Genomic DNA, 10,365 nt, shown 5'->3' with positions numbered 1-10,365 from the left:
CAAAAATTCCTTTTTCTTTTTATTTAAATAGGTCATAATGCCCTTATGACCAGGGGCATTTTTTTTTATTTTTAGCATCAACAGTGTTGCCTGTGTATTTATTTTTGTCTCTGATTTGTATTAAATAAAAAAACCCACTGGGTTTTTCCTTTCTCTATCTGGCGCAAGCGAAGCCCAACTCCTTCCCCCGGTGGCCCAACTAACCCCCCTCCTCGCGCGCAGCCCACTCTTTCCCTCTCCTGTAGACGCCGTCTCCCTCCTCTCGCCCTTTCCGTCAGTTTCGTCAGAGAGCACGAGACAGAGAGCGATGCTATCGAGACCCCGATCCTGAGTCATAAGAACCCAGCCTGTAACACATCACATCACTTTGCGGCCTCACGCACGGTAAACTCGACGGCTGCCACCTTACCTTGGCCGGGACCATTTGCGTCTATTGGCTCACGTATATGAATATGTTGCTAGCGTTCAAACGACGAAGAACCCGGGTCGACATGACTAGCTATAAACCCAAGCGGTACATCCGTACAGGGACATGCATACATAACCCAACAAGGCAGATGTCGATCAATAGTGTGTGTAGACGAGTCATAGCAAGCTACAAGGACTCCATTACATCGCGTGACATTTCCCCGAGGGGACAGACATAGCAGCAAAGAAGGATACACGCCGGTCAATCAATGTGTCTAGAGCAATAGCAAGCTACCAAGGCTCGATAGAAGCACAAATAGGCATTTCCGTGTAAATAGTACTACTAAAGGCACACAACTAGGTGTCGAATCCCACACATATAATGCATTTCATAACATACACACAATATGCATGATATGTGTAGATACAACATGGCATCACAACATAACTCTATAACTCAAGCTTTTATTAAGGACTCATAAGAATCAACATAGTGTGTTATTACAAACAGGGGTCCCGTGAACCGACACTCAAGTCATACAAACAATAAGCGGAAGCAAAACATGTCTGGGTACAGACATCTACTAAAAGTGTCTGGAAGAGCGTGAAAAACTACTACGACCCTACCAAAGGAGCCAGACCTCTGACTGGGATTCCAAGCTATTCCGGTCAACATTGAACACATCACGTATAACCTTTTAAAGAGACTGAATCTTCTCTGCAAAACATAATGAAAGCAACTGTGAGTACAAAGGTACTCAGCAAGTCTTACATCAGAACTATCTACATATGCATCATGTTTTGATGAAAGGATTGTGTGGTTTGATTGCAGCAAGCCAACTTTGACTCTTGGCTAACCTATACTACGACTACAAGTTCTTTCTTTGAGGTGGGATAGCACACACGAGTCCACATATTCACCAATTCAATACACCACTATGGATCCACTCTCGTCTCCCTACGAGAAGGCCTTCCATAGCACTCACACTTATTTTGCATGTTTTAGAGTATCCATTTAAATTGTCTATGTACCACGTAATTCTTCCAAGTAGTCCATATGCAAGGACGCGGCTATTCGAACAAATTAAATCACCCTGCAGGGGTATACTTCTTCACACACGCTCCCACCACTTCTCACCATGTGCACGTCATGCATCTCGGCAACCTTCAAGCGGAAGCACTGGCGTGGGTGTCGGCCATGACCGTTAACCACACAAGACCCTAGTCCAGGTTTATCGCCTATTTGAGACTAAACCCGCAAGGAAGTCCGGCCGAGGTTTCCTCTACGGCCCCAAACGATGTGCGCAGGGTTCCCAAGCCCACCATCCGGGTGCCAGTTGGTACACCGTGCCATTGTGTATCTACCGCGGAGAAGCCTACCCCATCGGGCAGAGCTAAACACGGCCGCCAACACTTTTCCTACAAACACCAGAAACTAATTGCAACTCCTGGACAGGGATCTAGGCAATTAATAAGCCGAGCGGGGTCATATTTCAGGGCCCAATGCATGGTAGTATCTTGTCTTGGATAACATACACAAAACTCAGTTCTTAAGGACGGTCCCAATGAGACAACCCACCATGTACTCCTACATGGCCTCTCATCGCTACCTTTACCAAATCGAATTCACACTTTTACTCTCACACTTTAGGACATGAACACAACCATTCCGATTCATCATCCAGATGGATCAGACCCGACACGACTCTAAGCATAGCAGGCATTGTAAGCAAGCATGGATGAGTAAGCACAACAAGGCTCAAGCAGTTGCTACTCATGCTAAGTGGTTTCAACTATTTACTGTGACAAAATCAGGTCATGCAGAGGAATGGGTTCAACTACCGATAACATGTACACTTGAATCGTGTTTGTCCTAATGTAGTAAAGAGAGCAGGAGCGAGAGAGTGGGTTTATATCAATATGCTCAAGGGGGTTTGCTTTCCCGACACGTCTGAAGATAGCAATGAGTCTTCATCAATGTCAACAATCACATCGTCGGAACCATCGTCTACCGAGAGGGAACATTACCGGTAAATAGGAAAGAACAATAGTTACTTCACAGAAATGCAACACTATGATGCATGATCAAGAAATGGAAATGAAATGTGACAGGGCCAATATAGCTACCATTTCTTAGGTTGAAGCTGGATTTGAATCAGGATTCAAACATCACTTCAACAAGGTATTTTTCGGATACTCTTTTAATTGATTCGACCTGATGCTCAAGTATAACTTGTTTTTTTAACATGCATGAATATGGCAATTTGAGGTACTGGTTTTGCTAGCTCAATGTTTGAGCATAGCAATTTAAGTGGAACTCAAATAGGAATCAAATTCCAACTCCAAGCTATTTATTACATTTACCCTATTCATCATTTTGCCTATTTGGTGTTCTTAACTTTCTCAAACCAGCATGAAAGTACCATGATCAGATTCTTTGGATTTTTCTGATCGTTTTTCATATATAAATTATTTTCATCCGAGTTATATTTTAATTTCTATGATTTTTACAAGTTTTAGCAATTTCCTGGATTTAAATTAAATCAGAGAAGCTATTACTGCATCACTGTGATGTTATCACTGCATCAGTAGTCAACAACGCCTGGGCCAGGTCAAACCTGACCAGTGGGGTCCACTAGTGGGTGACCTAGTGGCTAATCCCGAGTTGACCCGCACTAAGTGGGGTTTGACCCACGCGTGGGGCCCTCTGTCAGCGACTAGGGGGGGGGGGGGGTTAGCACTGGCTAATGATTGGCCACGTCAAGGGCTGCCGGAGCCTGGCCGGCGGCGACCACGGGCGCGGCGGAGGCTCGCCGGAGTTGTGCTAGAACGCGCTACAGAGGTCCATTTGCCGCGCGGTTTGCGTCTATGGTTTGCTAGGGAAGCGTCCGTTGTCGTAGGGGGTAGCAAGAGGGCTAGGGTGGACGGGAGAGGTGCCGACGACGAGCGTGCGCGGCGGCCGGAACTGGAGGTCGTCGGGGAGATGCTGTGGAGGGGGATTTCGAGCAGGAGAGAGAGGGGAAAGCATCGGAGGCTGACGGGGGTCCATTCCTGGCATCGGCGAGGTTAGAGGGGCTCTCTGGCCGACGAATCGACGGCGGCGAGATCCGACGGCTGGAGGGGAAGAAGACGGTGATGCGATGCTGTGGAGGCCCTGGAGGTCGGGGTTGTTGACGATGAGGAACTGCACGTCAGGGCGGAGCCGTAGAGCACTTCAGGGAGGCGAGGGGTGTCCAGGGTCGACGGCGACGAGCTTGAGCAGTGCTCGGTAACGGCGGCGAGAGAAGAGAGGAAACACACACACACACACAGAGAAGTGGAGAGGAGGAGGAGATAAGGGAGAGCTCGACGTCGCGCTGGCGAGAGAGAGCAAGGGGGAGGCGACACGGCAAGCAGGAGGTGGCTCCTGAGCCTGCTGCCGTGCCCAACTTCTCCCCTGCCTTCTGGGAGGAGGAAGAAGATAGGGGTGCCCCCCGTGGTGTGCTGGGCTGGGCCAGGGGCGATAGGTAAGGTCTTTCTCTCTCTTTTCTTTCTGTTCTATTTTATTTCTTTCTAGCATTTGCTTTTAGGTTTTAAAATAAATTGTTTGACCAAAAATAAAACCCTAAAATGTTATTATGTGACAGAGATAATAATATCCAATGCCACATAAAAGTTCAACATTTTTGAAACTTTAAAATAGAAGGAATCAAAATAATTCCATTCCAATTAGCTATTTGGTCAAGTCAAAAAACCTTTTTCAAAAGTTCCCGTGACCTAGAATTTTGGTTTGACAAATTTATTTTATGTCACTATTTTGCCAAGTATTTGGAACATTTTGTTGGTCCCTTTTAAGGTATTAATTTGTATTGCCTTCTTGTCAATTTTTCAAATCATTTGGTTTTGATCACTTCCTATTTCGAACATCAAAGTTTTCATAATGCATGCATGAATGCTTGGCAAACAAATGAAAGCTAGGGCTGTGACAACTTACCCTCACTAAACAAGAATCTCGTCCCGAGATTCAAGCGTAGTCGGGAAGAGGAAGAGGAGACACTAAACTATCACAATCTTCCGATCCATTTGCTCCTCTCGAGGATGTTGATTCATCACACCATGTTGATCTTGACATCTTTGTCTTTGAGGTCTTCATCTAGCTCGACGACAAAAGAATAGGAAGACTCTACAAGATTCGATCTCCTCAAAGATCGAGCAACACAAGATCAACTCATAGAATGAGACATAGGAACGTCCCTTGAGCCGAGACACAACACACATAACACAGATGAGGAAATGGGACATATAACAGAGGTTCAATTGGTAGTCAACAAATCCATGCTTAAGACAGACGGTGACGAGTTTTTTCAAAGTAGCGGGGATTAAATTGCCCTTCATACCATAACAGGGCACCATAGGAGGGTGACTCGTAGAGTTATTCCCTTAAGTGGCAAAAAGAATTACTTTTGATAAAGAGATCATTGAAACTCTTCATACCAGGGTAAGGCAATTCACAAATGATTGTTTGAAGGAATTTGAAAGAATGGCATACTCAGGTTGGAAAGAAACTAGGGTTATAGAACAACTCAGCAAACGGAAGGCACATTCCAATTACTACCGAGGATATAACCTGGTGCGTGAGCGTGCTCTCAAGAACTTGAGCATTTCCATATTCATCAAGGTTTACCAACATCCGTGCCAAGATCTTGGTGACACATCTTACTACTATGATGAACAGTGATGGAGGATGCAGATGCAAAGGAACAAAACACTTCCTCAGATTTCACCTTAGCTGTGCCAAGGGAACAAAATCTGGTTGATCGACCGAGATACATTTAGCACTCCGCTTCTAATGTTCTCCTTGATGTACTAGCACAACCCAATTGTAGGTCATGCTTTATATCTAGCACATCAAATACAGGTCGGACTTCGGGGCTTAAATAGAGTCCATGAGGAACAACTTATAAAATAGGTCATACCAAAAACCTCACGGAAGATGGCTAAGGTTGCTGATGCAAGATATTATAATATCAAGTCTTCCGGCTAGGTGTGTTAGCCATTTCACCACTTTACCGGGTTACATAGAGACCAATATTATAATTCTTGGGAAAGTTCCAACCATTACAACTGCTTGAGATTCAGCTCCGGTTGGTGACATGGTGCTTCAGACTCAACACGTCTGAAAAGAAGGTTTGCAACACAAATCGATGGGATAACGTTGCAAGATTCTCAGGAAATGAACTATGGAAGACAACTCCAAAACGTGAGCTGGATTGCAAGACACATGTGAACACATTTCCCAAGACAATTATGCGCACATGAAAAGTCTTACAACAAACACTACCGCGTTCTGGTTTGGGAACCATCATTGCGGATATCGAAGCTATGTGCAAGTCCGTCTGGGCCCTTCGGGAATAACACCTAACTTCTTTTCCTTGAACAAATCAATCAGTGGTTTGGTGTGCTAGGAGATACATATGGAGTGAAGATGATCAGTCTATCAAACCATAGAATACTTCGCACTTGCATGATTGACTTGGGATGATTCCGAAGAAACAAATTAACTTTTCTCGAATTCATGGTGGCAACTTGCATCAGATGCACATGAATTAGAGGAAGTCACTTCTTACACCTAACATGTACCTCGTGCTCGAGACACGAAGACAATGTCTACAAAGTTTCCAGCACTAGCTTAATGTCCAACATAGATCATGGAACAAATGAGAATGTTGCCGATGGGCTCAACAACAATTCATAAAGATACCCATATAAATGGATTTCCACAACTATGTGAGCAAGATAATAGCATTGGTCAGATCAAAGCATACAATAGTGTAGGCTCAAGGAAATCCATGAGTAAGACACCGTTACTAAAGTCTTTGGTTGTGAGTTTGATTTGACAATAGCCCATACTCAAATCAAAATTGAACAAGATAATATATGCAACAATTGATCACACGAATCAACCGATCAAAATATCATCTTTCTTCAGACTCACACAATAGGAAAAATATCCTTTTTAAATGAGCTAAGTTTAGGCGAAGCTTTTATCTTCCAACTCTCCAAGTTGTTGTTTAGCTTAACAACCTAGCTCGGGGAATCCAATACAGATTCTTGGAGAAGATGGCTTATGGAGAAATCAACTTGATCACGAGCTCTATCATGACAGTCAGGAAACAACCTGGTAATACTTCCGAGAAGATATTCAGAAAATCACGAACCACCAATATATTATTAAGCTCGGGAACAATCTCGCTTTTCAGGGCAAGATGATGTGATCAATAGAACGAGGGATTGACAAAATCCTAACTCATTGATCGAAAAGTGCACCATGAAACATGGACTAGGTAGCACGGTCAATCTTAGGATGACGATTCAATCATCATCACCATAAGAGTGAATTTATTGTCCATTAACTACTAAACAATGGCATTGCTAGGAGTATTGATTTCACACATCATGGTTCACTTGTCGATATTCCGGTTACAACCAACACGGAAACCGAGGGATGAATATGATAGCGAGAAGTATCACTACATCAAGAGCTCATAAGAGATGGTGCAATTCTCATAATATTCTTGAAAAAAGAAGATAATACTCCAAGATAGAACAGAACAAAACCCAGATTGGCATTTTGATCTGCAGATTACAACTACTTTGACCCAATCCAAGAAATGGATGAGGTACTGGAGTTTACTTCTCCGAGTCAATTGGAAATAGCACAACTTGACAGACCACAGGAATAGAAGACATTGATAACAAGAATGCACAACTACTCTTGACTAACCTCTCAATGATGAAGGTCAAAATACAACTAGATAGGGCCAACTCAAGAGCACATGATTTATTGAGTTGTGGATGCATAGATTAGCATGTCGAACGAGTTCAACATAATTCTTCCAGATAACCCATGGAGAAGGGCGGAGTTGGCAGAATCACAATATGGACTAGAGAACTCATCACGAGCACAATTGTTATGATCTTTAGTTCACGAAGAACTTCTCCCAAAAATGATCCATGGTGTTGGAAGAATGATATACCATGAACCTTGGAAACTACAACAAGGTTACTAATCATTCTAAAGGAACTAGCAACACTATCAACAGAAGTGAGCAGAGTGATCCTTGGATTCAAGAACCCCAGAAATAAAACACTTACAAACTAATTAACATCACGAGATGTTTTTCAAAAATGATGGCCAGAACTATCACACTGGAAACATAAAGCACATCTAGACTATTGGGTGGTTTTCGAGGTGACATGGTTTCCTAATACATCAACAATAGGTCGAGGTAATAGAGTACCTCATCACGATGATTAGTGTGCTTGGTCTGGCCAAAAGACATTAACTCGAGAGAGAGGATTTGCAATTGCACCAGATTATTTAGAAACCTTGGAAAACTTGGACAACATAGCGGATGTATGGGCATGAAATATGAGGCAACCTGAAAGAAAACTGACAACATAACCATTGAATTCTTATGAAGACACTCTCCAGGAAGACAACAACTTTTCTATAAGTCTCCAGCAGAGTAACTCGTCATCCTAATGAATAGATGAAAAAGCCTAATTCTTAAACCCCATAGAATAAAGAAGAGGGTGACTCAGAATAAGAATGACACAAGGAAAGGAGTAAAAAGAGCCTTACGTTCCCTTCCACAAACAATTCCCTTATATAACTAAAGAGTTGCTAGACTCAACATCAACCAGTTTGGCTTGGTTATCCTATAGGCAGTCAAGCTCTGATACCAAAGCTGTCGGGACCCCGATCCTGACTCATAAGAACCCAGCCTGTAACACATCACATCACTTTGCGGCCTCACGCACGGTAAACTCGACGGCTGCCACCTTACCTTGACCGGGACCGTTTGCGTCTATTGGCTCACGTATATGAATATGTTGCTAGCGTTCAAACGACAAAAAACCCGGGTTGACATGACTAGTTATAAACCCAAGCGGTACATCCGTAAAGGGACATGCATACATAACCCAGCAAGGCAGGTGTCGATCAACTGTGTGTGTAGACGAGTCGTAGCAATCTACAAGGACTCCATTACACCGCGTGACATTTCCCCGAGGGGACGGACATAGCAGCAAAGAAGGATACACGCCGGTCAATCAATGTGCCTAGAGCAGTAGCAAGCTACCAAGGCTCGATAGAAGCACAAATAGGCATTTCCCTGTAAAGAGTACTACTAAAGGCACACAACTAGGTGTCGAATCCCACACATATAATGCATTTCATAACATACACACAATATGCATGATATGTGTAGATACAACATGGCATCACAACAACAACGACCCTACCAAAGGAGCCAGACCTCTGTCTGGGATTCCAAGCTATTCCGGTCAACATTGAACACATCGCGTAGAACCTTTTAAAGAGACTAAATCTTCTCTACAAAACATAATTAAAGCAGCTGTGAGTACAAAGGTACTCAGCAAGTCTTAGATCAGAACTATCTACATATGCAACATGTTTCGATGAAAGGATTGTGTGGTTTGATTGCAGCAAGCCAGCTTTGACTCTTGGTTAACCTGTACTACGACTACAAGTTCTTTCTTTGAGGTTGGATAGCGCACACGAGTCCACATATTCACCAATTCAATACACCACTATTGATCCACTCTCGTCTCCCTACGAGAAGGCCTTCCATAGCACTCACACTTATTTTGCATGTTTTAGAGTATCCATTTAAATTGTCTATGTACGACGTAATGCTTCCAAGTAGTCCATGGCCGAGGACGCGACTAGTCGAATAGATTAAATCACCCTGCAGGGGTATACTTCTTCACACACGCTCCCACCACTTATCACCATGTGCACGTCATGCATCTCGGCAACCTTCAAGCGGAAGCACTGGCGCGGGTGTCGGCCACGACCGTTAACCACACAAGACCCTAGTCTAGGTTTATCGCCTATTTGGGACTGAACCCGGAAGGAAGTCCGGCCGAGGTTTCCTCTACGGCCCCAAACGATGTGCGCAGGGTTCCGAAGCCCACCATTCGGGTGCCACTTTGTACACCGTGCCACTGTGTATCTACCGCAGAGATGCCTACCCCGTCGGGCAGAGCTAAACACAGCCGCCAACACTTTTCCTACAAACACCAGAAACTAATTGCAACTCCTGGACAGGGATCTAGGAAATTAATAAGCTGAGCGGGGTCATATTTCAGGGCCCAATGCATGGTAGTATCTTGTCTTGGATAACATACACATAACTCAGTTGTTAAGGACGGTCCCAATGAGACAACCCACCATGTACTCCTACATGGCCTCTCATCGCTACCTTTACCAAATCGAATTCACACTTTTACTCTCACACTGTAGGACATGAACACAACCATTCCGATTCATCATCCAGATGGATCAGACCCGACACGACTCTAAGCATAGCAGGCATTGTAAGCAAGCATGGATGAGTAAGCACAACAAGGCTCAAGCAGTTGCTACTCATGCTAAGTGGTTTCAAGTATTTACTGTGACAAAATCAGGTCATGCAGAGGAATGGGTTCAACTACCGATAACATGTACACTTGAATCGTGTTTGTCCTAATGCAGTAAAGAGAGCAGGAGTGAGAGAGTGGGTTTATATCAATATGCTCAAGGGGGTTTGCTTGCCTAACACGTGTGAAGATAGCAATGACTCTTCATCAATGTCAACAATCACATCGTCGGAACCATCGTCTACCGAGAGGGAATAGTACTGGTAAACAGGAAAGAACAATAGTTACTTCACAGAAATGCAACACTATGATGCATGATCAAGAAATGGAAATGAAATATGTCAGGGCCAATATAGCTACCATTTCTTAGGTTGAAGCTGGATTTGAATCAGGATTCAAACATCACTTCAACAAGGTATTTTCCGGATACCCTTTTAATTGATTCGACCTGATGCTCAAGTATAACTTGTTTTTTTAACATGCATGAAGATGGCAATTTGAGGTACTGGTTTTGCTAGCTCAATGTTTGAG

Source organism: Hordeum vulgare, chromosome 2H, assembly GCF_904849725.1.
Source record: "Hordeum vulgare subsp. vulgare chromosome 2H, MorexV3_pseudomolecules_assembly, whole genome shotgun sequence".
Taxonomy (NCBI): Eukaryota; Viridiplantae; Streptophyta; class Magnoliopsida; order Poales; family Poaceae; genus Hordeum; species Hordeum vulgare.
Note: the sequence above shows the minus strand (reverse complement) of the source record.